The sequence below is a fragment of the Chiloscyllium plagiosum genome, unplaced genomic scaffold (genome assembly GCF_037043375.1).
Source record: "Chiloscyllium plagiosum isolate Xiang-an unplaced genomic scaffold, Cpla_swu_hap1 HiC_scaffold_9, whole genome shotgun sequence".
Lineage (NCBI taxonomy): Eukaryota > Metazoa > Chordata > Chondrichthyes > Orectolobiformes > Hemiscylliidae > Chiloscyllium > Chiloscyllium plagiosum.
The window spans coordinates 7,941,021-7,964,878 of NW_028270147.1; positions in this window are offsets into that span (position 1 = coordinate 7,941,021).

Here is a 23,858-nt window from a genome sequence, read left to right on the forward strand (position 1 = left end):
AGGACTAATGCTATTAGAACATAGAACAATACAGCACAGAACAGGCCCTTCGGCCCACGATGTTGTGCCGAACATTTGTCCTAGCTTAAGCACCCATCCATGTACCTATCCAATTGCCGCTTAAAGGTCGCCAATGATTCTGACTCTGCCACTCCCACAGGCAGCGCATTCCATGCCCCCACCACTCTCTGGGTAAAGAACCTACCTCTGACATCCCCCCTATACCTTCCACCCTTCTCCTTAAATTTATGTCCCCTTGTAACACACTGTTGTACCCGGGGAAAAAGTTTCTGACTGTCTACTCTATCTATTCCTCTGATCATCTTATAAACCTCTATCAAGTCACCCCTCATCCTTCGCCGTTCCGATGAGAAAAGGCCTAGCACTCTCAACCTATCCTCGTACGACCTATCCTCCATTCCTGGCAACATCCTGGTAAATCTTCTCTGCACCCTCTCCAAAGCTTCCACATCTTTCCTAAAGTGGGGCGACCAGAACTGCACACAGTACTCCAAATGTGGCCTAACCAAGGTCCTGTACAGCTGCAACATCACTTCACGACTCTTGAATTCAATCCCTCTGCAAATGAACGCTAATGTACATGAAGCAGACGTAAGGAATATTGCTCCAATACAACAACACCCCTATCTGCTTAATCCTTTCAAAGTCAGACAGGTCCAGATGGAGGTAGAAGCCATGCTCGACGAGAACATCACCGAACTGAGCCAGAGCATAAGGAGTTTGCCGATTGTCTTAGTTCCCAAACTGGACAGGACTCAATGATTCTGTATGGATTATTGGACGTTCAACGCTGTTACAAAATCAGTCTCACATCCAACTCCTAGGTTGGAGGACTGTATCGAGAAAGGTGGACACCCTAGTTACCAAGTTGGACTTAATGTGTGGTTAATGGCAGGTACCTTTATCAGAGACAGCAAAAGATATTTCTGTGTTTGTAACCCCAACTGCGCCATATCAATTTAAAGTGATGCCCTTTGGAATGAAGAATGCACCCGCCACATTCCAAAGACTCATGAACAGAGTTGTGGCTGGGTTAACAACTGTGCAGTCTGTTTGGACGATGTAGTGAGCTTTAGTAAGTCCTGAAAAGATCACATGGTACAATTGGTAGAGCTCTTTGAACGACTATGAGAAACAAAACTGGTGATAAACTTAAATAAAATGAAATTCGTGAAAGCAGAAATGACGTTCTTGGGACAGAACATCAGTCATGGAAGGTTTACCCCATGGAACGCAAAGATGAAGGCCATCAAGGTATTTCCACGACCAACCTCAAAGAAAGACGTGCTTCAATTCTTATGACTCTGTGGTAGTTTGTTCCAAACATCAGCAGTGTAGTGGCACCGTTAACCGATTTGCTGAAGAAGAATACAAAGTTTCAGTCGACAGAACCATGGCTGGAGGCATTCAACCATTTGAAATCAATATTAACCACCAAACCAGTTTTAGCTACATCAAACTTTTCAAAACCTTTTAAGGTCGCCATCAATGCTAGTGACATTGGAGTTGGTGCTGTACTCCTACAGAACGATGAGGATGGGATTGAACTGCCAGTTAGTTATTTTTCAAAGAAGATCACCATCCACCAGAGGAAATACTCCACAATCGAAAAGGAACTATTGACTTTTGCCTTACAACATTTTAATGAGTATGTCACAAACAATGTGTTGGAGACAGTTGTGTACACTGACCACAATCCACTTACATTCTTAGAATCTTTAAAGGCAAGAATATGAGATGATTTCACTGGAGTCTTATGTTACAGACTTTTAATTTAAAATTTATATATGTTGCGGGTCAGAAGGATGTAATCGCAGATGCGATATTGCGGATTTAACTGACAGAGTATAGATGAGATTTGTCTTAAGTTAATGTTATATATACAGGTATATGGGAAGAAGTTAAGGTGAACTTATATTGAAGTTATCTGTATGTTAGGGTAATGTGTTTAAAAAGTAGAGAAAAAAAGAAGCCATCTTTTCATTATGATGGTTCATTTTTTCTTAAGAGGGAAGGTGTAATGAAGATGTTGATATACTGTAACTTTAAGACAGTAAAAGCTAGTAGTGACAGCTCCAAGTGTTCTCAATAAGACACAAAGTAACATGTGCTCCAGCTACTGGAGTAGCTGGTTACCTGGAGACAACTAAGCAGATTCGAATTAGGCCAGTCAGTTTAAATTTTACCTCAAAAAATACCAAATTCAAATCAAGTTTGTTGACAATCTTAAAAGCCAATGACACAATCCGATGCTTTGGGGTATAAGACCGGGGAAAATTGAACAGTTGGGAGGAGAACTGTCACCAGACCAACAGCTGTCAACTGCTAGTCAGAACTCTGAGAGGTACCTGTCTAGAGAAGGAGTTTGCACAGAGAAAAATCCTCAACACTGACCTGGAGAGACAAAACACCAGCAAAGATAAAGAGAAGATTCAACCACTGGCTGTTTTTAAAATTTGAATTTTCCTGTAAATCTTAATTGGGAGTTTTATTGGACTCGTATTATAGAAGGGAAGGTAAAGATAGATTAGAGAAAGGAGGTGTATATGGTTGTGAGTTAATTATTCTCTGTTATACTTTAAGAAATAAAGTTGTTAATTTTCACTTTAAATAGTTTTTGGCCACTCAAAGTTTTACAGATTACAGGTGAGAGATGGAAAGTTTAAGGGGGATACATGAGGCAAGTACTTCACACAGAGGGTGGTGGGCATTTGGAACGCGTTGCCAGCAGAGGTGGTAGAGGCAGGCACGGTAGATTCATTTAAGATGCGTCTGGATAAATGGATGAGTAGGTGGGGAGCAGAGGGATACAGATGCTCAGGAATTGACCAATAGGTTTAGACAGTACATTTGGATTGACTCAGGCTTGAAGGGCCAAAGGGCCTGTTCCTGGGCTGTAAATGTTCTTTGTTCTTTGTTCTTTGTTCTTTGTTCTTTGTTCTTTGTACTGCACGGGATAACAGATTTGCTGGTTTAAATTAAGCAGGAGGGTTTACCACGTGTTGTAGCAAGGCAAGCACTAGAAGAATGGTTTAATTAAACTGTCAGTGTTCTAGTCACTTGATCACCTACAGGACTGAGCCAGTAGAGAGAAACCGTTTCTCTTGGTGGAGGAAGAGCAAGGAAACAGAGTACTCCGATGACTAGCAAGTGAACCAAGGACTGAGCTGAGCTGAGTTGCCGTTTCAGAGAGTGACCATGGACATGGCAAGCTGAAGAGAAAGATTAAAAAGAGGACCAGAAATAGGCTATTCGGCCCTTCGATACCGCTCGAATATTCAACTTGATCATGGATGATGATTCAACTCTGTGCCTCATTCTCGCTTTCACCCCAAACCCTTTCATCCCTTTAGCCTGAAGAGCCATCTCCGACTCTTTCTTCAAAATGGCTTCCTTCTGCACATTCACCATTGATGATGATTAGCAAAAGGCACAAAGGGGACTGAGTTAGGCTGACCTGAATTTACTGTTGCAAAGAGCTGTCATGGACAGTCCAGGCTGAATGGCCTCCTTCCGTGCTGTAACCATTCCCTGATCCTATAGGATGTTACAAAGTAAATAATTCTATAAAACACCAAAATAAAACAAAGAACTGCAGAGTTCAGAAACAGCAGAAATCAAAATTGCTGGAGAAACTCAGCAAGAAACAGAGTTAACATTTCGAGTCCAATGACTGAAGAAGGTTCACCGGACCTGAAGTATTAACTTTGCTTTCTCTCTCCACAATGCTGCCAGACCTGCTGAGTTTCTCCAGTAATTTCAGTTTATGCTTGCTTCAACGCTATGCACACTGTCTTATTTTGGGATTGTGTTGGGACTGGCAAAAGACAAAAGCTTTGACATTTGTGCCAACATTGGCTGCAGCCATAGAGTTCCCAAAGTCTTGGGACTGCCTTGATAGAGATCGGGCTGACACAGTACTATCACAGTCTAATTCTGTTGATTCAGATATCATTGTCAGCAAAGCCAAGCACCCTGGCATCAGGCCCAGTAACTAAATTATCTACAGAAGATATGTTTCTTCACCTTCACCTACCATGACAGTAATGAGGAAGTGGTAATATTCTTATCTGCATAATGATATGTTTTCCAGCTTGTCTTTATGGCATTGAGAGAGAACCCATTGTGATGATACCTGTGCACATTATCTATTTTATGCGATTAGCATTTATATATGTAAATTTGATCATTACATAGGGTCATGTTCCAATCTTATACCACAAAATCACTTTCTGCCATGATACAATTATACAATACTATAGGATATGCCTGTGTGCACTTTTACATTTAAGATTTATTATTAAAAAAAAATGCCACGACATTGTTTTTTTTTAAAACAGGAATGTACCTGAAGACTGACAGATCTGATGATATACTCAAAATTGGCTTCTCTAACTGTCGATGCAGAACATCTGCTTTACAAAGTTTTCAAGTCAAACATTGTGGAAGAAATAATCTAATGTTCTTCTGTGTGAGGAAGTTTTAATGAGATTTGTCTTTCCGCAGCCTTCCAACATCGGCTGTAGTAACTCTGTCGAGAGTGATGCTTCATTCACTTTGTAATAAGTCTATCTACCTTGGAATGATTAAAAGAGTTAATTAAGGTACCACATTAGTTTGTAAGACCTGCATGCAAGATTAAGAGAAAATAAACAGTTTGAAGACCCTCGCTGGGAGATTTGCTCTGAAGATGGAGGAATCAAACTTTGCCGAAGATGGAGTTTTGAATGAACAGCTTGTTCTTGTGCTGTTTAGTATCTGAACAAGGTACACCAATTAGTTTGCTGTAAACATCATCCAAGTTGACTAACCATATTTTGAGGTTTTTTCTTGTTGATAGGAAGCCTAGATTCCCCAGAGAGTGCATCATGGAAGTTAACAGATTACAAACAAAGATGATAGTTATGATGTGGAGGTGCTGGTATTGGACTGGGCTGGACAAAGTCAGAAGTCACACGACACCAAGTTATAGTCCATCAGGTTTATTTGAAATCACAAGCTTTCGGAGGTGAACCTGACGAAGGGGTGGCACTCAGAAAGTTTGTGATTTCAGATAAACCTGTTGGACTATAACCTCGTGTCAAAAGAAGTTGAAGTGAATGAACATCAGAATCATGAAGATGATTGAAAATATCCATACTCGTCATAGCATTGAAAGCATTTTAAACAAAGCATTTTAAAATAAGAGACAAAGTCAGGAGCTATAAACCCATTTCAAACATTGCATGGTAATATCCCAAGGGGTGCATTTCATATTTGGATATACATAGCTCATCTACTGACCAATGACCATGAGTTTGACTCCTTGTAGAACAGGTCCCGAGCATGTTGTTGGTAGAGCGTTACTTCATATCAAGTATGACTGACCTGGAACTGATGTTCCTGTTCTTACCACCTCCTGCACGTGTGATGGGAGGATTTACAAGTGGATAACTGACCTGTCTGACCATGTTATGAGTACAACCAAAGCAGGAAATGCTGGAAAAGCTCAGCAGGTCTGGCTGCATCGGTGGAGATAAGGATCTGAGGAAGGGTCACTGGACCCAAAATGTTAACTCTGCTTGGTCCCCACAGATGCTGCCTGAGGGGTTGAGCTTTTTCAGCAGTTTCTGTTTTTGTTTCTGATTTACAGAATCTGCCATTCTTTACACAGCAATTCTATCCACTGCACTGCCATCAGTATTAATTTTGTTGACAGGCAAATACTTAGAACTCAACACGGTCAGTTTTCATGATGAAGCAATGGAATCAGAGAAAATTAAAACATTAACAAAGGCCATTCAGCATATTAAATCTGTGGAACCTTTGTGAAAGTACTAACCTGCCAGTCCCACTCACCTCTGCTTTCCTTGTTGTACTTTAAGATATTCTCTTTACCAAATATACATGCACAGTTTTCTTTTGAAAAATTACAATTGAATCAACAGGTATTGCGCTCTGGAATAGAATCCCTACAACATGGAAGCAGGCCATTCAGCCCATCGAGTCCACACTGAACCTCTAAAGTGCATCCCACCCATACCCATCACCCTGTAATTCCCATGGCCAACCCACCCTAACCTGCAAATCCCTGAGCACTATGGTTAACTTAGCATGGCCATCCCACCCTAAACTGCATATCTTTGGATTGCAGGAGGAAACTGGAGTACCCCAAAGGAAACCCACGCAGACACGGGGAGGATGTACAAACTTCACATAGACAGTCACCTGAGGCTGGGACCGAACCTGTGTCCCTCACATCTTGTGGTAGCAAAGCTCACTACTGAGCCACCGTACCACCCCTGGAACAGAGTGCTGTCTACATCTGACCTATCTCATTCTCCCTCCGGCATGTTGTCAGTCATTTGACGTTTCATTTTGTGGTTATGAACCTTTTGTACATGGAGGCTGTTGTATGTGCTGTGATACCAACCATGAGCTGCATGTGGCAAGCAACATCTTCCTTCCTTGACTGGGTCTCAGGGTCCATTCGGTTTACTGTGGGAGATCAACAACAGTAGTAAGTCTTCAAGAGAAAAGGCTCTAGTCTTAACTAGATTGAGTTTATCACATGATAGCAATCAGATACGAGTTACATTAGTAAGATAGAGATGGTTACTGTGAAATCTAGGATGCCAGTTGGGCTCCCTTCAGGATGTGAAATTCTCCGTCTTTTCTCACACAAATATACCATTGTCAGATTGGGTGGAACTTAACAGTCTTCAACATTAACTCTTTCTGAACCATTCAGAAACAAGTACTCACTAAAAAAAAATTCACAGGATATGGGTGTTGCATGCTGGGCCAGCATTTATTGCCTATCCCTAATTGCCCAGAAGATAATTAAGATTCACTCACATCGCCGTGACTCTGGAGTCACATGTGGGTCAGAGCAGGTAAGGACGGCAGAACTTAAAGGGCATTAGGGAACCAGATGGGATGCCCCCAACAACCATTAGATTCTTAATTCCAGGTTTTTGTTGAGTCCAAATTCCACTATTCAAAGCCAGTATTCAAACCTGCGCTCTTGGGATATTACCTGCGTCAGGATTTAACAGTCGAGCATTAATATAACTGAGCCATTGTACTGAATTCAGGAAAAGGTACCAAGTTGCTGTGACATTCCTAGTGACAATGAAAGAGCAATGAGCATGAGGAATAGGAGCCAACATCTGATCAGAAACTGTTCCTATGCTTGATGATTACTTTTGATGTTTGGGGCTTTTGCCCATTTGCCTCTGGGAGCAATGCTTTGTCATTAGGAGAAAGGTGTCTTCTTATTACCAAGGTCTCTTGTATCCTGTGGACTGTACATATAGGCTACACCCTTACCCTCAATAGGAAGGTGGACTTGCAGAATACTGCGTACCGTTCTGTTTGCCCTTCTATAGGAAAGATGTTAATAAGCTTTAGAGGGTTCAGAAAAGATTTACAAAGACGTTGCTGGGACTGGGGTTAGAGGGAGAGGCTGAATAGACTGGAATGTTGGAGACCTTATAAAGGTTTATAAAATTGGAGGACATGTATAAGCTGAATAGCCATGGTAGTCTTCCTAGGTTGGGGGAATCCAGAACTAGAGGGCATAGGTTTGTGGTGAGCAGGGAAAGATTTAAAAAGGACCTGAGGGGTAACTTGCTCATGCAGAGGGTGGTGCGTGTATGGAATGAGAGGAAGTGGTGGGGAGGCTGGTACAATTACAGCATTTAAAAGGCATCTGGATGGGTATATGAATAGGAAGGGTTTAGAGGGACATGGGCCAAATGCTGGCAAATGGGACTAGGTCAGATTGGGATGCCTGGCTGGCATAGATGAGTTGGACTGAAGGGTCTGTTTCTGTGCTGTATGAATCTGACTCTATGACTGTGAGTCCTGTGCATGACTTCAAGGCTAGTGACTTCAGAGAGTGAGCATGGTGTAAACTCAATGACAAGGTTTTATTTTGAAGAAGAGATTGTTTAAACATTGATCACTTTGAGCTGATTGGTATGATGCTCGCTCTGGTATTGAAAGTCAAACTGCTTATACCCAGCACAGGATCTAGCCTTTAATTCTGTTCTCTGTTATTTTCCGTGCACACGGAGTGATACATTTCCCTAATCCACCTGTTCCTGAATATTACGACACACCTCTTGAGCAGGTGGGACTTGAACCTGGGCCTCCTGTCTCAGAGCTAAGGATATTACCATTGTGTCGCAAGAGCTCTTCCAGAAATTGCAACCTGCTTGGAGATGTTATTGTACACTTCTCAATAAGGTAGGATTTGAATATGGGCCTCCAATCTACCACTATCTATAATCTGTTACAGTCAAATCCAAAACATCTGCAGCACCCACACACACATACAATCCAGATTTTTTGACAGACTGCTGCAGTACAGTAAATAATCAAAAGCAAGTCTCATTGGGTTAAATGACATTATTTATAAAGGCGATATTAATTCAAAAATGTAATCACTATCTTGCAGATGTAAGAGACAGCAGCATCATGTATTATTCAATGCTTAACATTTATCCAATTTGTACATGTTGAAATTTATTTGCTTTTCCTCTACCTGTAATGTTATTATCTTATCAACTCATCCTTGAGATAGAGTCATAGAATCATACAGATGTACAGCATGGAAACAGACCCTTGGGTCCAACCTGTCCATGCCGACCAGATATCCCAACCCCAATCTAGTCCCACCTGCCAGCACCCGGCCCATATCCCTCCAAACCCTTCCTATTCATATACCCATCCAAATGCCTCTGAAATGTTGCAGTTGTACCAGCCTCCACCACATCCTCTGGCAGCTCATTCCATACACGTATCTGGCAAGGAGGATATTTTCTTGTCCAAATGTAGTTGACTGAGGCATGTCTGAGTTCCCTACTTGAGCCACTGTTGCCTGAGTCATGAAGGCATTCCTATCCTAGTACTCAGGACTTGTAGTTTCAAAAATCGAAATCGCTGGAAAAGTTCAGCAGGTCTGGCAGCATCTGTGCAGAGAAATATCCGAGGAAAGGGTAGCTCAACCTGATTCTCTCCACAGATACTGCCAGACCTGTTGAGTTTTTCCAGCAATTTCTATTTATACATATGATTTACAGCATCCTCTGTTCATGCAGTTTTTCTTTCAAATAGTTTACTAGTCATCTAAGTAAATTCGATATGCACTCGAAAAGGTACAAAATTGAATGTGCACTGAACACATTCTGACATTTTAATATTATGTTACTGCTGAAAATATACATTTGCATTTGTTTCATTTACAGCATGGAAGTGATGGTGATATATTGTCACTCCTGCCTTATTCCGCAGGTCCTGAGTAGTGTGCACCACACATAATGCTGGCAGACAGTTTTACCTGCAGGATATATAGGGAACCTGTACTCACAGTCATGAATGGTATGCTTTGTAACAAAAATCCTAAAGTTAACACATGTTCAGAAATTAATCATTAAATGGAACTCCCTCGATGGATCATTTGGTGAAGCCAGCAGCTAAATGAGGCTGTGAAACCAGAGATTTGCAGACAAAATCCTATGCTTCTGGTATTATCTGGGCTCACTTACCAACACTCTTACCCTGGGGCCAACCTCATTCCAGGTTGTGAGTACACAATCTAAGTTCAGGACTGACGTATGAGGAGAGATTGATTGGGTCAGGATTGTTTTCGCTGGAGTTCAGATGAATGAGTGGGGAATCTCAGAGAAACTTATAAAATCCTAACAGGACTAGACAGTGTAGATGCAGAGAGGATGTTCCTGATGGTGGGGGCATCCAGAACCAGGGGTCACAGTCTGAGGATTCAGGGTGGACCATTTAGGACGGAGATGGGGAGACATTTCTTCACCCACAGAGTGGTGAGCCTGTGGGATTCATTACCACAGGAAGCAGTCAATGCCAAAACATTGAATGTACTCAAGAGGCAGCCAGATATAGCGCTTGGGCAAATGGGATCAAAGGTTACAGGGAGAAAGCAGGATTAGGCTATTGAATTGGATGTCAGCCTAGATTAGATTGGTGCTGGAAAAGCACAACCGGTCAGGCAGCATTCGAGGAGGGGGAGAATCGACATTTCAGGCAATAGCCCTTCTATTGAATTGAATGATGAGCCATGACCACGATGAATGGCAGAGCAAGGTCGAAGGGCTGAATGGCCTCCTTCTGCTCCTATCTTCTGTGTTTCTATATCTCTGTGTTTACCACCCAGGTCAAAAGGGCTCTTGCGGTACCATAGCGGTAGCGTCTGTACCTTAGAATCAGGTTTAGACCTGAAGAGGTTCTTGAGAAAGTATCTATACCTACAGTGCAGTCCCGAGGGAAGGCTGCCCTGCTGGAGATGTCACTTTGTGGATGAGATATAATACTTCCACTTGATCATAAAAGGTCAACTGACGTTATTGGCAAGTGAGCGGAGGAGCTCTGCAGACATCCTGTCCGAAATTGCTTCTTCTTGGGTAACTGCAGCAGAAAGAATGGATGAGCTGGTCATTCACCTTGGTTTCCTGGTGCAGGGCTTTCCATTGTGTACATAGGCTGCTGTATTGCCTGCATAACCACAGATAATTGGCTCTGAAGCACAATGGGACATCCAAGAAAACACAACAAAACCAGAAGTGAAAGTCACATCATTCCCATGTTTAACCTGGAAGTCACTGCTTCTCAGGGGAGGGGCTTCTCAGGTTGAGGAGGAGATCCTTCATGATGACCTCAGGCAGTACAGGAATTGAACCCACATTACTGCATATTGTGAACAAGCCAGCCTGCCAACTCAGTCACCCATGGCTAATGTACAATGTATCATAGAACCCTTACCCTGTGGAAACAGGCCATTCACCCCATCAAGTCCACACCAACCCCCTGAAGAGCATCCCACCCAGACTCACTCCCCTACCCTATCCCTGCATTTCCCATGGCTAACCCACCTAGCCTACACACCCCTGAACACTATGGGCAATTGAGCATGGCCAATCTACCTAAGCTGCACACCTTTGGACTGTAGGAGGAAACCAGAGAATGTACGTAAGTAAGTGAGTAAGTGAGTCAGTCATTGAGTCATTGAGTCAGTCAGTCAGTCATTGAGTCAGTCAGTCAGTCAGTCAGTCAGTCAGTCGAGTGGAAGCGAACCCAGGTCCCTAGCACTGTGGGAAAGCACTGAACCACCATGCTGCCCCAAATTAATTGAAAGTTCTGCTTTTTCCCCCTCAGGGTTATTACAAGGTAGTATTTGCTGTTCAACAAATGGCATCAATTCATTGGGCAGTTGTAATAATTGGAACCAGGTGGACCTTGTTAACTACATGGTCCTTGATTGGGGTTGTGAACCTGGACCAGTCAGGAAAGCTCTGGCTGACCAATATTAACAGGAGATTTAGAATTCCCCCAGCTGAGGGGACTGACTAGCCTCAATTAGCGTTCTGAGCATAAGTAAATAGTGACATGGTGATAGGATACTGACCTACCTTGATGTGAAGGGCAGTGTTTGTCACTGGCCACCCGGGTGTTTTCCTATCTTCCTGGTGGTGGAAATTGAATAAAGATTCGTGCACTTTGTGAAAAAAAAAAGATACTGACCTATTTGCTGTTATTTCAGCAGTATAACAAAGAAAGTGGTCTCTGCTGTAAAGGGCCATCTCAGACACTGCATGAGTAGTGCATTGTGATTGGTCTCACTGCCCATTGGCCAATAGCCTTGTAACAGTCACTCCATAGACAAGGTATGAAGGAAACTATACCACAGCATGATAGAAGGAAAGAAAGAGAGCATAATGAAAAATAATTGTGAAAGAAATGATCAAATATTAGCAGCAGTACTATCCACCACAAAGATTCAAGTCCAAGCCCCATACATGAATCTCTCCTAGAGTTTTATACCAGTAGAAACAGCACTTTTAACAAAAAGACCTTATACAAATAATGGCATATAGTTGACATAACATTTACACTTCAATTCCTCCAAACTTATTACTCCATAAGAAATTAGTGGATACATGCGTCAGCACGATTTTATTATAAGCAGGGGGCATCTAACAATGTCTTATTAATTATACCTGTCCCGACATCTCTCAACTCAAAATCTCTTGTAGCCACAAAATTTCAGAAAATGTGAGCTGATGAAAGGGCAGCGAGTGACATAGGCCAGTTTGAGCCTGAAGAAATAGTTCAATCAACAAAATTGATGGATTTTGAAATTAAAATGGTGCAGTGGTGTGGAGGTAAATATATAACTCCAGAGTGTGTAAAAGCGATGTCAACTCAGGTAGACAACAAGAAACAAAAAGAAAATACATGAACTTATATTTAAATAGGTCTTTTGAAAAGGAAGTCCAACATTTTGTACCTGAAAAAAATGAGACTTCACATTTATAATTTTCAGTGCCAGATAAATTGATGGGCAGTAACTCACAACTCATGAAGTCATTAAAAGGATATTTCCATTTGAAATTGCAATAATTATCCCATTCTGTGAGGTTTAGTTCATAGAATCACCTTTTGACCCATCAAGTCTGCACTGAAAAAGAATTGCTCTAAATCTACACTAGTCCCACTTTTACATAATCATAGAGTCATAGAGATGTACAGCAAGGAAATTTGTTCCTGCCAATCAGATATCCTAAATTAATCTAGTCCCATTTGCCAGCATTTGGCCCATATCCCTCTAGACCTACCCTAAACTTGAATGTTATGATTTTTCGAGTGCTCATCTAAGTATGTTTTAAAGGCTGTGAAGTTTCCCATCTCATCTACCCTCCCAGGCAGTACATTCCAGACTCCCACTACTCTCTGGGTGAAAAAGGTTTTTCCCTCAAATTCCCTCTGAACCTCCTGCCTTTCACTTTAAAATGATGCTCCCTTGTTATTGACTGTTCAACGAAGGGGAACAGCTGCTTTCTACATACCATGTCAATCCCACTAATAATCTCATGCACCTCTATAAGGCTCCCTCCCCAGCACCCCCTCTGCTTTAAAGGCAGAAACATCTTATATGCCATGTCAGAAGGTCACACGACACCAGGTTATAGTCCAACAGGTTTATTTGAAATCACAAGCTTTCAGAGTATTACTCCTTTGTCGGGTTAAGTCTATACAACAACGTCACATCATTAATTCACACCAAATTTTAATTCTTTGGTTTTGGTGTTGCTGGCTGGACCAGTATTTATTGCTCATCCCTAATTGCCCAGAGGGCAACTAAGAGTCAGCCACATTGCTGTGGACCTGGAGTCATGTGTAGGTAAGGATGGCAATTTCCTTCCCAGATGGGCCTTTCTCCAACAATTGCATGACCAATATTAGACTCCTAATGCCAAATTTCTATTAAATTCAAATTCTGCCAAGCAAGACTTGAACTCGGGCACCTAGAACAATATTCATGTCTTTGGATGAATTGTCCAGCAATAATACCACCAAGCCATCACCTCCCTGATTGAAATAGACAGAATAGCACAATTTAACAGCAATTCTTCGGCATTTACATTTCGTCCCTCATCTTCCTCTCTACTGAAGTGACTATACCAATTGCATTTGAATGATGACAAAACCATCAGCCATAGTCATACAGCACGGAAACATGCCCTTCAGCCCAACTCATCCATGACAACCAGGCTTCCTCAAATAAACTAGTCCCTTTGCATGCACTTGGCCCATATTCCTCTAAACCTTTTCTATTCATGTATCTGTCCAAATGTCTTTCAAATGTTGTAAACTGTACCCTTCCTCTGGCAGTTCATTCCAATTATGCACCACCCTCTGTGTGCAAAAGGTGGTTGTTGGGTCCCTTTTAAATTTACCCCCTCCCCCCACCTTAAAACCTATGCTCTCTAATTTTGGACTCCCCTGCCCTGGGGAAAAGACCTTGGTTATATTTCTTATCTATGTCCCTTATGATTTTTCAAACCTCTATAAGGTTACCCTGCCAGCAAAACTTGACCCACAGATAACCCAACCCGATACTCATGGAATGGAGACAGCAGACTGAGCTACTCAATGTATGGATACTCAATGCCAAGACTGAAGAGAAACTGTTTTCATGCAATCTGCCACAGCGGATCCCTTCACAATGAATCCGATACAGAGTATCCCTGCAACTGAATTGAGAGTCATGGAGATGTACAGCATTGAAACAGACCCTTTGGTCCAACTCGTCCATGCCGACCAGATATCCCAATCCAATCTAGTCCCACCTGCCAGCACATGACCCATATTCCTCCAAACCCTTCCTGTTCATATACCCATCCAGGTGCCTTTTAAATGTTGTAATTGTACCAGCCTCCACCACTTCCTCTGGCAGCTCATTCCATACACATACCACCCTCTGCGTGAAAAAGTTGCCCCTTAGGTCTCTTTTATGTTTTTCTTCTCACCTTAAGCCTATGCCCTCTAGTTCTGGACTCCCCCACTCCAGGGAAAAGACTGTGTCTATTTACCCTATCCATGCCCCTCATGATTTTATAAACCTCCATAAGATCACCCCTCAGCCTCCGACGCTCCAGGGAAAACAGCCCCAGCCTGTTCAGCCTCTCCCTATAGCTCAAATCCTCCAACCCTGGCAACATTCTTGTAAATCTTTTCTGAATCCCTTCAAGTTTAACAACATCCTCCTAATAGGAAGGAGACCATAATTGCACGCAATATTCTAAAAGTGGCCTAACCAATGTCCTGTACGGTGAGCTTGAAAAAGGAGAATCAAATTAAAATAGCTCACAGATTGTACAACCCCGTTATATTGAGGTGGAAAATTAAATTCTGCCAGAGAAAAGAAAAGGGTATATGTGTGGTATATCAGTCCGCGGAAATTAGTATTGATGCTATCAGTAGTCAAATTAGTGGCATGATTAATCTGCTAAAGTAGACAGAGGACTATCACTGAATGTATTAAGTGTTCGCACACAGATGTTTTTGGTGATAATTAAGAGATAATGGTCTGTCGGATCTGTCACCACGCCTGTGATGTACAGGTGTAAGATAATCATCTGGGAACATGTTTGTAAAGAATTATTCACCTCATGGAACGTAGGTGTCACCTGTTGGTCTGGCATTTATTGCCCATCTTTAGTTGCCCCTTGAGAAGGTGGTGGTGAGCTGCCTTGTTGAACCATTGCCATCCATGTGATGTAGATAAGCCCACAATACCCTTAAGGAGGGGATTTTGACCCAGTGACAGTGGAGGAATGGTGATATATTTCCTAGTCAGGGTGGTGAGTGGCTTGGAGGGGAATCTGCAGGGGGTGGTGTTCCCTTGTAACTGCTACCCTTGTCCTTCTAGATGGAAATGGTCGTGCGTTTGGAAGGTGCTCTGAGGATCTTTGGTGAATATCTGTAGTGCATCTTGTAGATACTACACACTGCTACTACTGAGTGTCAGTGGTAAAAGGAGTGGATATTTGTGGATGTGGAGCCAATTAAGTGGGCTGCTTTGTCCTGGATGGTGTTAAGCTTCTCGTGTTGTTGGAGTTGCACCAATCCAGGGAAGCGGGAAGTATTCCATCATTCTTGTGCATTGTTGATGGTGGAGCAAACCTCTCAGTTCAAGGACAGTTGGGGATGGGTAACAAATGCTGGCCTTGCCAGAGATACTCAAATCTCAGAAAAACACTAAAGCAGGAAGTAACATTTGGTCTGTAGTCTTTTCCATTCTATGAGCTGTTACCTCTGTCAAGCTTTAATTGAGGCAAAACATTGATGATTTCTAAAGTCTAGTAGCTCATAAAACTGACTGAGAGTCAACAATGGATATTATGTTACCGTGAATACCGAAAGCCCATTAACTTAAAGGAATTGCAGTCAAGACTGAAGCTATAGCTGCATGTTGTGTGGTATAACAGAATGCTATAAAAATCTCACTACAATCATTGTACAAATGAGACAGGATTGCCTTTGCAGCCACATATTTTGACTGCACAAATTAATGAATTGTACATTTCAATGCCGGGGCATTGTGTTGACTGTCCACTCCTTTAGGGTTACTTGATCCTGAGATATATTAACGTTTCAGTGTACAACACATGGTCAGACATAAAAAGCAGAAAATGTTTATAACAGCTTTCTTTTTTTTTGTGTGCATGTTACTTTGCATGAGAACATGATGAAAAATGGGACAGAAAAATAGCCAGTCAATTCAGTGACCTCTCAGTTAGCACAGGTATGTAAAATACAATTGGAAGTGATGAAGCAGGATTGAAAAGCATACAGCAATGTGAAATATAAAACTGCATCAGAAATTGTTGCTTCGGATACCTGGTACTGAATGCACTACAGTGTTTTCAGAAGAGGGCATTTGGGCTTGGTTGATGAATTATACATTTTGAGTTTTTCATGTAGAAGGAAGATATTTAAAGATTAGTACTAGGTCTGGAAATCACTGCGACCAAGAACTAGTTAAATGCATTACTGAGCTCAGCATTCTCTGTTTTAAATTTAAACCTGCAGGTTCTTAGAATACACGAGTAGATAAACTGGATGTTTACTACACACTGCAACAGAAATTGCTGGACAATCTCGGCAAGCCTGGCACTATCTGCTTAGAGAAATCAGAGTTAATGTTTCGGTTCCAGTGCCCAATCTTAAAGAGCCTCTCCACAGATGCTGCCAGACTTGTCGAGATTTTCCAGCAATTTCTATTTTTGTTTCAGATTTCCAGCATTCTTTCATTTTCGGTATCCACTTTACATGTTCTCTTTACCATGGTACGTAATTATTCTTTTGAAGGTTAAATTGGTGTCTCTGAATACTGGAATTTAGCATTCACGAGCCTGACAAATTGCACGGCTTCCTGTTAATTAACTAGCAACTAATAAAGAATCAAAGTATCAGGAGAAATCTTTGTAAAGTTGCAAAAATACTCCATGTATTAGATTGGGTGCAGTGGTGTTTAGCAATGGGTGCTGTTTAAGGGATGTGAGTTTGGTCCCTGAATCTCATAGGTAAAAACAATGACTGCAGATGCTGGAAACCAGAGTTTAGATTAGAGTGGTGCTGGAAAAGCACAGCAGTTCAGGCAGCATCCGAGGAGCAGGAAAATCGACGTTTGATGAAGGGCTTTTCCCTGAATCTCATAGCACATTCCGCCTCCAAATGATAAACCTTTCAAATACTACCTCCTATTGAAGTACTGTTGCAAAGCAACACGCAGCAGAAGTACCTCCAACCTAGTTACCTGGTCTTTCCAGAGAGAACATGCCACATTTGAGAATGAGCAGCGAAATCTCATACACTTAATGATTATGATGACAATGCTGGAGAAAATGTGACAAGATAAATATTTACAAAATGAATTGCGATTGGAATTGATAGTGGAGTTAACACAGTAGTAACTCATCAAAAGGAATTGAGGAATAATTCCAGAAAAAAAAGATTTCAAGACTGTGTGGAAATAGCTGGGCTTTAGAGCTAATTGCTCTTCCAGAATGCTGTCTCTTCATAATGTCCTGAATGGCCTCCTTCTACACTTTAACATTGTGTAATTTGAAGAATTGACTACTGCAACAATGCTACTGCCGAAGTGTAATGAATGCAACGCACCAAGGCTCCTTCAAACCCATGACCTCTCTCACCTAAAGGAGCAAGATACAGATACATGGGAGCACCATCCAGTCACCATCCTCACTTGGAATCAAATCGTTCCAGTACAGTGAGGAAGGACATTCTGGCTATGGAGGTAATATAGCAAAAATTGACCAGACCAATTTCTGTGTGATGTATGAAGTGAGACTGGATCAGTTAGGACTATATTCATTGGAGTTTAGAGGATTCTCAAAGAACCGGGCAGGGAGTTGAGAACCAGGATTCACAAACTAAAGATGCAAGGTAAGCCATTTAGATGAGGAGAGATGTTTTCACCAAGAGAGTGGGGAGCTCATGGAATTCTCTGCCACAGAAAGTGGTTGTGGCCAAAACATTGAATGTTTTCAAGAAGGAGGTGGATATAGTTCTCAGGGCTAACGGGATCAAAGAGTCTTGGGAGAAAGCAGGAACAGGGGACATTACTGGATGGTCAACCATGATCATACTGAATGATGGAGCAGGTGCGAAGGGCCGAATGGCCTTGTCTTGCTCCTACATTCTATGCTTCTACATTTCAACTACTTCTTTTATTGTGCAATATATTTAATTTCTATCTTTTTGTTCAGAATAAACTTTGACTTTTTTTGTTAAAGCTAACTTGTCGCAAATATGTTCATGGTAAACAAACAGTAAAATTAATACCTATAGTCTATCAAACTAGGCTGCATTTTGAGAGCTGTCATGTTCAATATTACCATTATCTAGGATCATAACAAAAATATCCCATCACATTATTCTGAAGCGGAACAGAGAGATTCTCAGCCTAACACGAAATAGCTTATCTAATGCCATCTGGGATTCCAAATATATTACATCCCTTTATTGATCCTGTTTGTCACCTTCTCAAAGAATTCTAATGAATTTGTCAGATGTGATTTCCCCTTTGTGACACCATGCTGACTCTGCTTGATCACAGTATGTATTTCTAAATGCTCTCTAATACATCCTTGATAATTGACTCTAACATTTTCCTAATGACATTTGTTGAGCTAATGATCTATAGTTGACTGCTTTCTGCCACCATTTTTTTGGAATAAGGATGTTACGTTGGTGATTTTTCAATCCGCTGGGGGTTTTCCGGAATTTAGCCTTCTTACAAGGTTACTACCAGGACATCCATTGTCTTTGTAGTACTTCCTTTAATATCTTCGGATGCACCCAATCAAGTCCAGAGGATTCTTTAAAATTTAATTTATTGTTGTCACATGTGCCCAGGTACAGTGAAAACTTTGTTTTGTGTGCAGTGCTGGCAGATCATACCATACAAAGTGCATAAGGCTAACAGAACAGAGCAGAGAAGGTGTTGCAAACATGAGGTCAACGTTAAATTTAAAATTTGAGAGGTTTATTCAGAAGTCGAATAACAGTGGGGAATCTTTGAATCTTTTTGTATCTTCTCCTTTATAGAAGAGGTTGGAAGAGATTAGAACTGGCCTCATCAGTTTTTCTTGTACTCTTGCTGCAGAAATAGTTCTTGTATTTATTTCCTCTCTCCCTTTTGTCCCTTAATTATGCAGCAATTTAATGACTTTAGAATACACTTTCTGTTTTCCATCATGAAGACTGATGCACCATTTTTACTGTGGTCTGCAGACCTGGCAAATATTTGTTTCCTTCCAACACAAAAGACTTCAGATTGATAGGAAGGAAAGAAAGGTCAAAGAAATTGTTCATTGAGGAGCTGGCAATGATGGTAAGCAAGGGACAGGCTGGGACTTTTTTCCACTGGAGCATAGGAGGTTGAGAGGGGTTACCTTATGGAAGTTTATAAAATAATAAGGGGTATAGATAAAGTGAATGGCAGGCAGCTTTTCCCTAGCGTGGGGGGATTTCAAGACTAGGGGGCTTATTTTAAGGTGAGAGGAGAAGGATTTTAAAAAGACATGAGGAGCAACTTTTTTCCACTGAGTGTGTTTCATGCTTGGAATGAACTTCCAAAAGAAGTGGTGGACACGGGTATCGTTACAACACGTCTAGGTAAGTACATGAATAAGAAATGTTTGGCAGGATACGGGCCAGGAACAGGCAGGTTGGACGAGTTTAGTTTGGGATTATGGTCAGCATGGGCTGGTTAGAGCGAATGGTCTGTTTCCGTGCTACGTGACCCTATGAATCTGTAAGTGAAGGGAGTCATCACAGGACAGCAGAGGATAAAGTAGGATAAGAAGAATGGAGAAAAGGAGAGATAGATTGAATTGAAGATTCTTGAAGTCAAGTACATAAGTTAAGTACAGATAGGAAATAGATCTTGCTCAGATCCTGACAAGGTGAGAACTGGAGCAGAGATGTAGTGACCAACAGAATTGAAAGCAGTGCATCATCTCATTGGATTTGTGAACTATCCCAGTAGAGGTCTTGCCTAGTTCATCAGTAGAGTGTCAAGCTCAGTGCTAAGGGGGGTCAGCAGTGTTGGGGCACAGTGCAAGAAGCAGCTTTCACTTAAATCAAAAGAAAACCTGGCAACAATACAAGCATCTTTCTCTGATCATGCATGCACCGAGGGAACGACACTCCCCAGGGGAGAGACAGATACCAGACAAACGACCAACAGCAATTTGCAGCACATCATATTTTTAAACATCCTGAGTGCCTCAGGGATAATGAATGAGACTGATGAAAGTGTTACTGCCTAGAATTATCACTGTTTTTCTTATGGATGATCAGTTTAATTTGTTGCCTATCTATATTGGGTAATATGGGTAAATTGTAGCTACAAATGATAGTGTATGAATTTTTAATTTTATTTTAAAACATGAAAAGGACTTTGAAGAAATAAAATTTAACATGAAACACTAGCTGGCTTACTATAGCTCTGCTCGCATACCTTCTTGCAAGAATACTTACAGGTTGAGTCGTTAGTTAGGAAAACAAATGCAATGATGGCATTTACTTTGAGAGGACTTGAATATAAAAGCAGGGATGGTTTTCTGAGGCTCTATAAGGCTCTGGTCAGACCACATTTGGAGTATTGTGCGCAGTTTTGGACCCCTTATCTCAGGAAGGATGTACTGACCCTGGAGTGTGTTCAGTGAAGGTTAATGAGAATGGTCCCAGGAGTGAAAAGCTTAACATATGAGGAATGTTTGAGGACGCTGGGTTTATACTCGATGGAGTTTAGAAGGAATGGGGGTGGGGGGAGGGGAGTACTTACTGAAACATAGAAAATATCGAATGGCCTGGAGGCAGTAGATGTTGGGAAAAGAGACTAGGACCAAAGGGCACAGCTTTAGAGTAGAACAGAGATAGAGAGAAACCTTTTCAGCCAGACAGTGGTGAATCTCATTGCCACAGCTGACTATGGAGGCCAGGTCATTGTGTATCGTTAAGGTGGAGATAGATAGATAGGTTCTTGAGAGTCAAGGAGATCAAGGGTTATGAGGAGAAAGTGGGAGAATGGGGTTGAGAAATTTATCAGCCATGATGAAAGGTGGAGCAGACTTGATAGGCTGAATGGCCTAATTTCTGCTCCTCTGTTTTATGGTCTAATACCAAATCTCAAAGGGAGCAACAATTTATGCTGCATAAGAGAATAGCTGATTGGTCGACAATTGGTCTCTGATTCTTTCCATTCTTAATCATGCAACACCAGATTATAGTCCAACAGGTTTATTTGGAAGCACTAGCTTTCGCAGCGCTGCTCCTTCATAACATAACCACCTGATGAAAGAGCAGCACTCTGAAAGCTAGTGCTTCCAAATAAACATGTTGGACTATAACCTGGTGTTGTGTAACTTTTAACTTTGTCTACTCCAGTCCAACTCTGGCTCCACCACGTCTTGCAATTCTAATCTTATCGTGGATGGAAATCCCACTGCAGCGATGGGTGGAATTTAAATTCAACTAGCAATGGTCAAATCTGAAATGCAAAGGTCGCTGCAGCAATGTGACCATGAAGCTGTCATCAGTTATTCAAAAGAAGAACCAGTCTGGTTCCGTGATATCGTTTCAGGAAGTAAATATGCTATTTCTGTCTGGATCCAAATAATTTGCAAAGGTATGGGAATAAAGCAGGAGATTGGGGCATTGGGTAATGGTGCTCATTTGAAGAGCCAATGCGGGCAGGATGGGCCAAGTGGCCTCCCTCTGTGTTGTAATACCTCTGTCATATAGTGTTGCTGGCTTGACCCGGCCTACATGTGTTTCAAGATCCACAGCAATGTGGCCTACCCTTAAGAGTCCTCAGAATGAGCCGAACAAGCCACTCTATTCAAGGTGAGCAATTTGGGAGAGGCAATGAATGTTGGGCAGTGAAAGAATCCATTGACTTATCGCATTGCTGTTTGTGACAAGTTGCAAATTGGCTGCTGCCTTTCTTATATTTTGAACAATATCTGTACTTCACTGGACGCAAAGCAGTCTGGAATCTGCAAAACATAGTGTTTTATGCTATCTAAATGGAAGATCTGCAGGTCCCTTTACATTGCAACACTGGCTGTTGTGAAGAGGCAAGAGATTCAATTTTTCTTTCAATTACGACTTAATTTCTGATGATTTGGTTACTTCAATTTGACAGGGACTGAAAAAGATATAGGGACTATGAAGAATTTAAGAGACCAGAGAGCAACAGACTTTTTTGTTTCCTCAAAGCTTATGTCGGCAAAGGATTATCCCGTTTAATTTTTCCTCAGTTTTGAACATTTTACAAGATGTTTTATGCTACACAGCCTCTGCGCATGAGACTGATGGCGGAGGTGAGGAGCTCATGTTTCGAACAGATCTCTGCAAGGCAGAACACACTGTTTATGTAATCCGTTAGCATTTGAAAACAAGCCGCAGATTTGCTATTCATTTTGCTTATTCACCTGTGAGCAAGCCTTTTAAATTTGTGATTGCTGGTGACAAAACACATTACTGGGCGTTTATGTTACTCCATGTTGCAGTCAGTCAGTTTGTCTCAAGCTGCCGGTGAAGTGTAGCTGAAATCTGTGCTGAGTTGAATACAAAACTCCTTCCCTATTCCATCTCCCTCCCCCCACGATTTCCCTCCAAGAGGGAATTGTATAAAAGCATCAGTGAGCTGACTAGCTGGGAGCCAGATAGGTTGACAACATTTCTGCCTTCAGGGACAATGGCAGATAAGCATGACATACTGACAAATACTGTACTTGACTTTTTCTTCTCTACTGTGATAGGATAAGTGTTGCACATGGGATTACAAAGTCAATGGCTTCTTCCCTATTTAAATGCCATGCGTATTAAAAACAGGTCCCAGTACAACATGATCAATCAGTTACTAATTTCTCCCGACCATTCATGTGCAAAGACACAAGACAAAGCTTTGGGTTCCGTGAGGCAGATGACACAAAAATGCAAAGACGCTATTAAGCATGCAGAAGCGGATCAGGAATACTTTGCAGCTGCTAATTGCGTTTTGAGACATTCGCTGAAGCAAGTGTGGTTTGTTTAGTTCGACGAAAGGCACAGGCACCTCTCTTTTAACCAGCCAAGTGAGAAGAGAATTGTGAGGCAGCAGATGGAGAGCAAACTGTGCGGTCACTTTCCTGACCAGTCAGCTCACTCTTCCAATGGAAGACCATTAGATGGTGTTCTGAGGAAAGGTCACGCGACCCAAAACATTAACTCTGATTTCTCTCCACAGATGCTGCCAAACCTGCTGAGCTTTTCCAGCAATTTCTGTTTTCATTTCTGATTTTCAGCATCCACAGTTCTTTCGGTTTTCATAAGGTGATGTGTTGGGACACCTGATGTCTCGAGCCTGTTCCACCATTCATTAAGATCACAGCCTTAACTTCCACTTAGAGTCATAGAGTTGTAGAGTCATAGAGTCCTACAGAATGGAGACAGGCCCTTTAGCCAAAACTGGTCCATATTGACCAAAATGTCCATCCACTTTAATCCCATTTCCCTGCACTTGGCCCATATCCTTCTAAGTCAGACAGTGTGGCATTGGAAAAGAACAGCAGGTCAGGCAACATCCGAGGAGCAGGAGAATCAATGTTTTGGATATAAGCCCTTCATCAAGGGCTCTTGCCTGAAATGTCGATTCTCCTGCTCCTCGGTTGCTGCCTGACCTGCTGTGCCATGCTAGCACCACGCTCTCTGACTCTGACCTCCAGCATCTGTAGACTTCACTTTTTCCATACCCTTCTAAACCTTTCCTATCCATGTATTTGTCCAAATGCCTTTTAAATGTTGTTAATGTACCCGCCTCAACCACTTCCGCTGGCAGCTCATTCTATGAACGTACCATCCTCTGTGTAAAAAAGATTCCCCTCAGGTTCCCTTTTATTCTTTCCCCTCTAACCTTAAACTGATGCCCTCTAGTCCTCGATTCCCCAACCCTGGGAAGA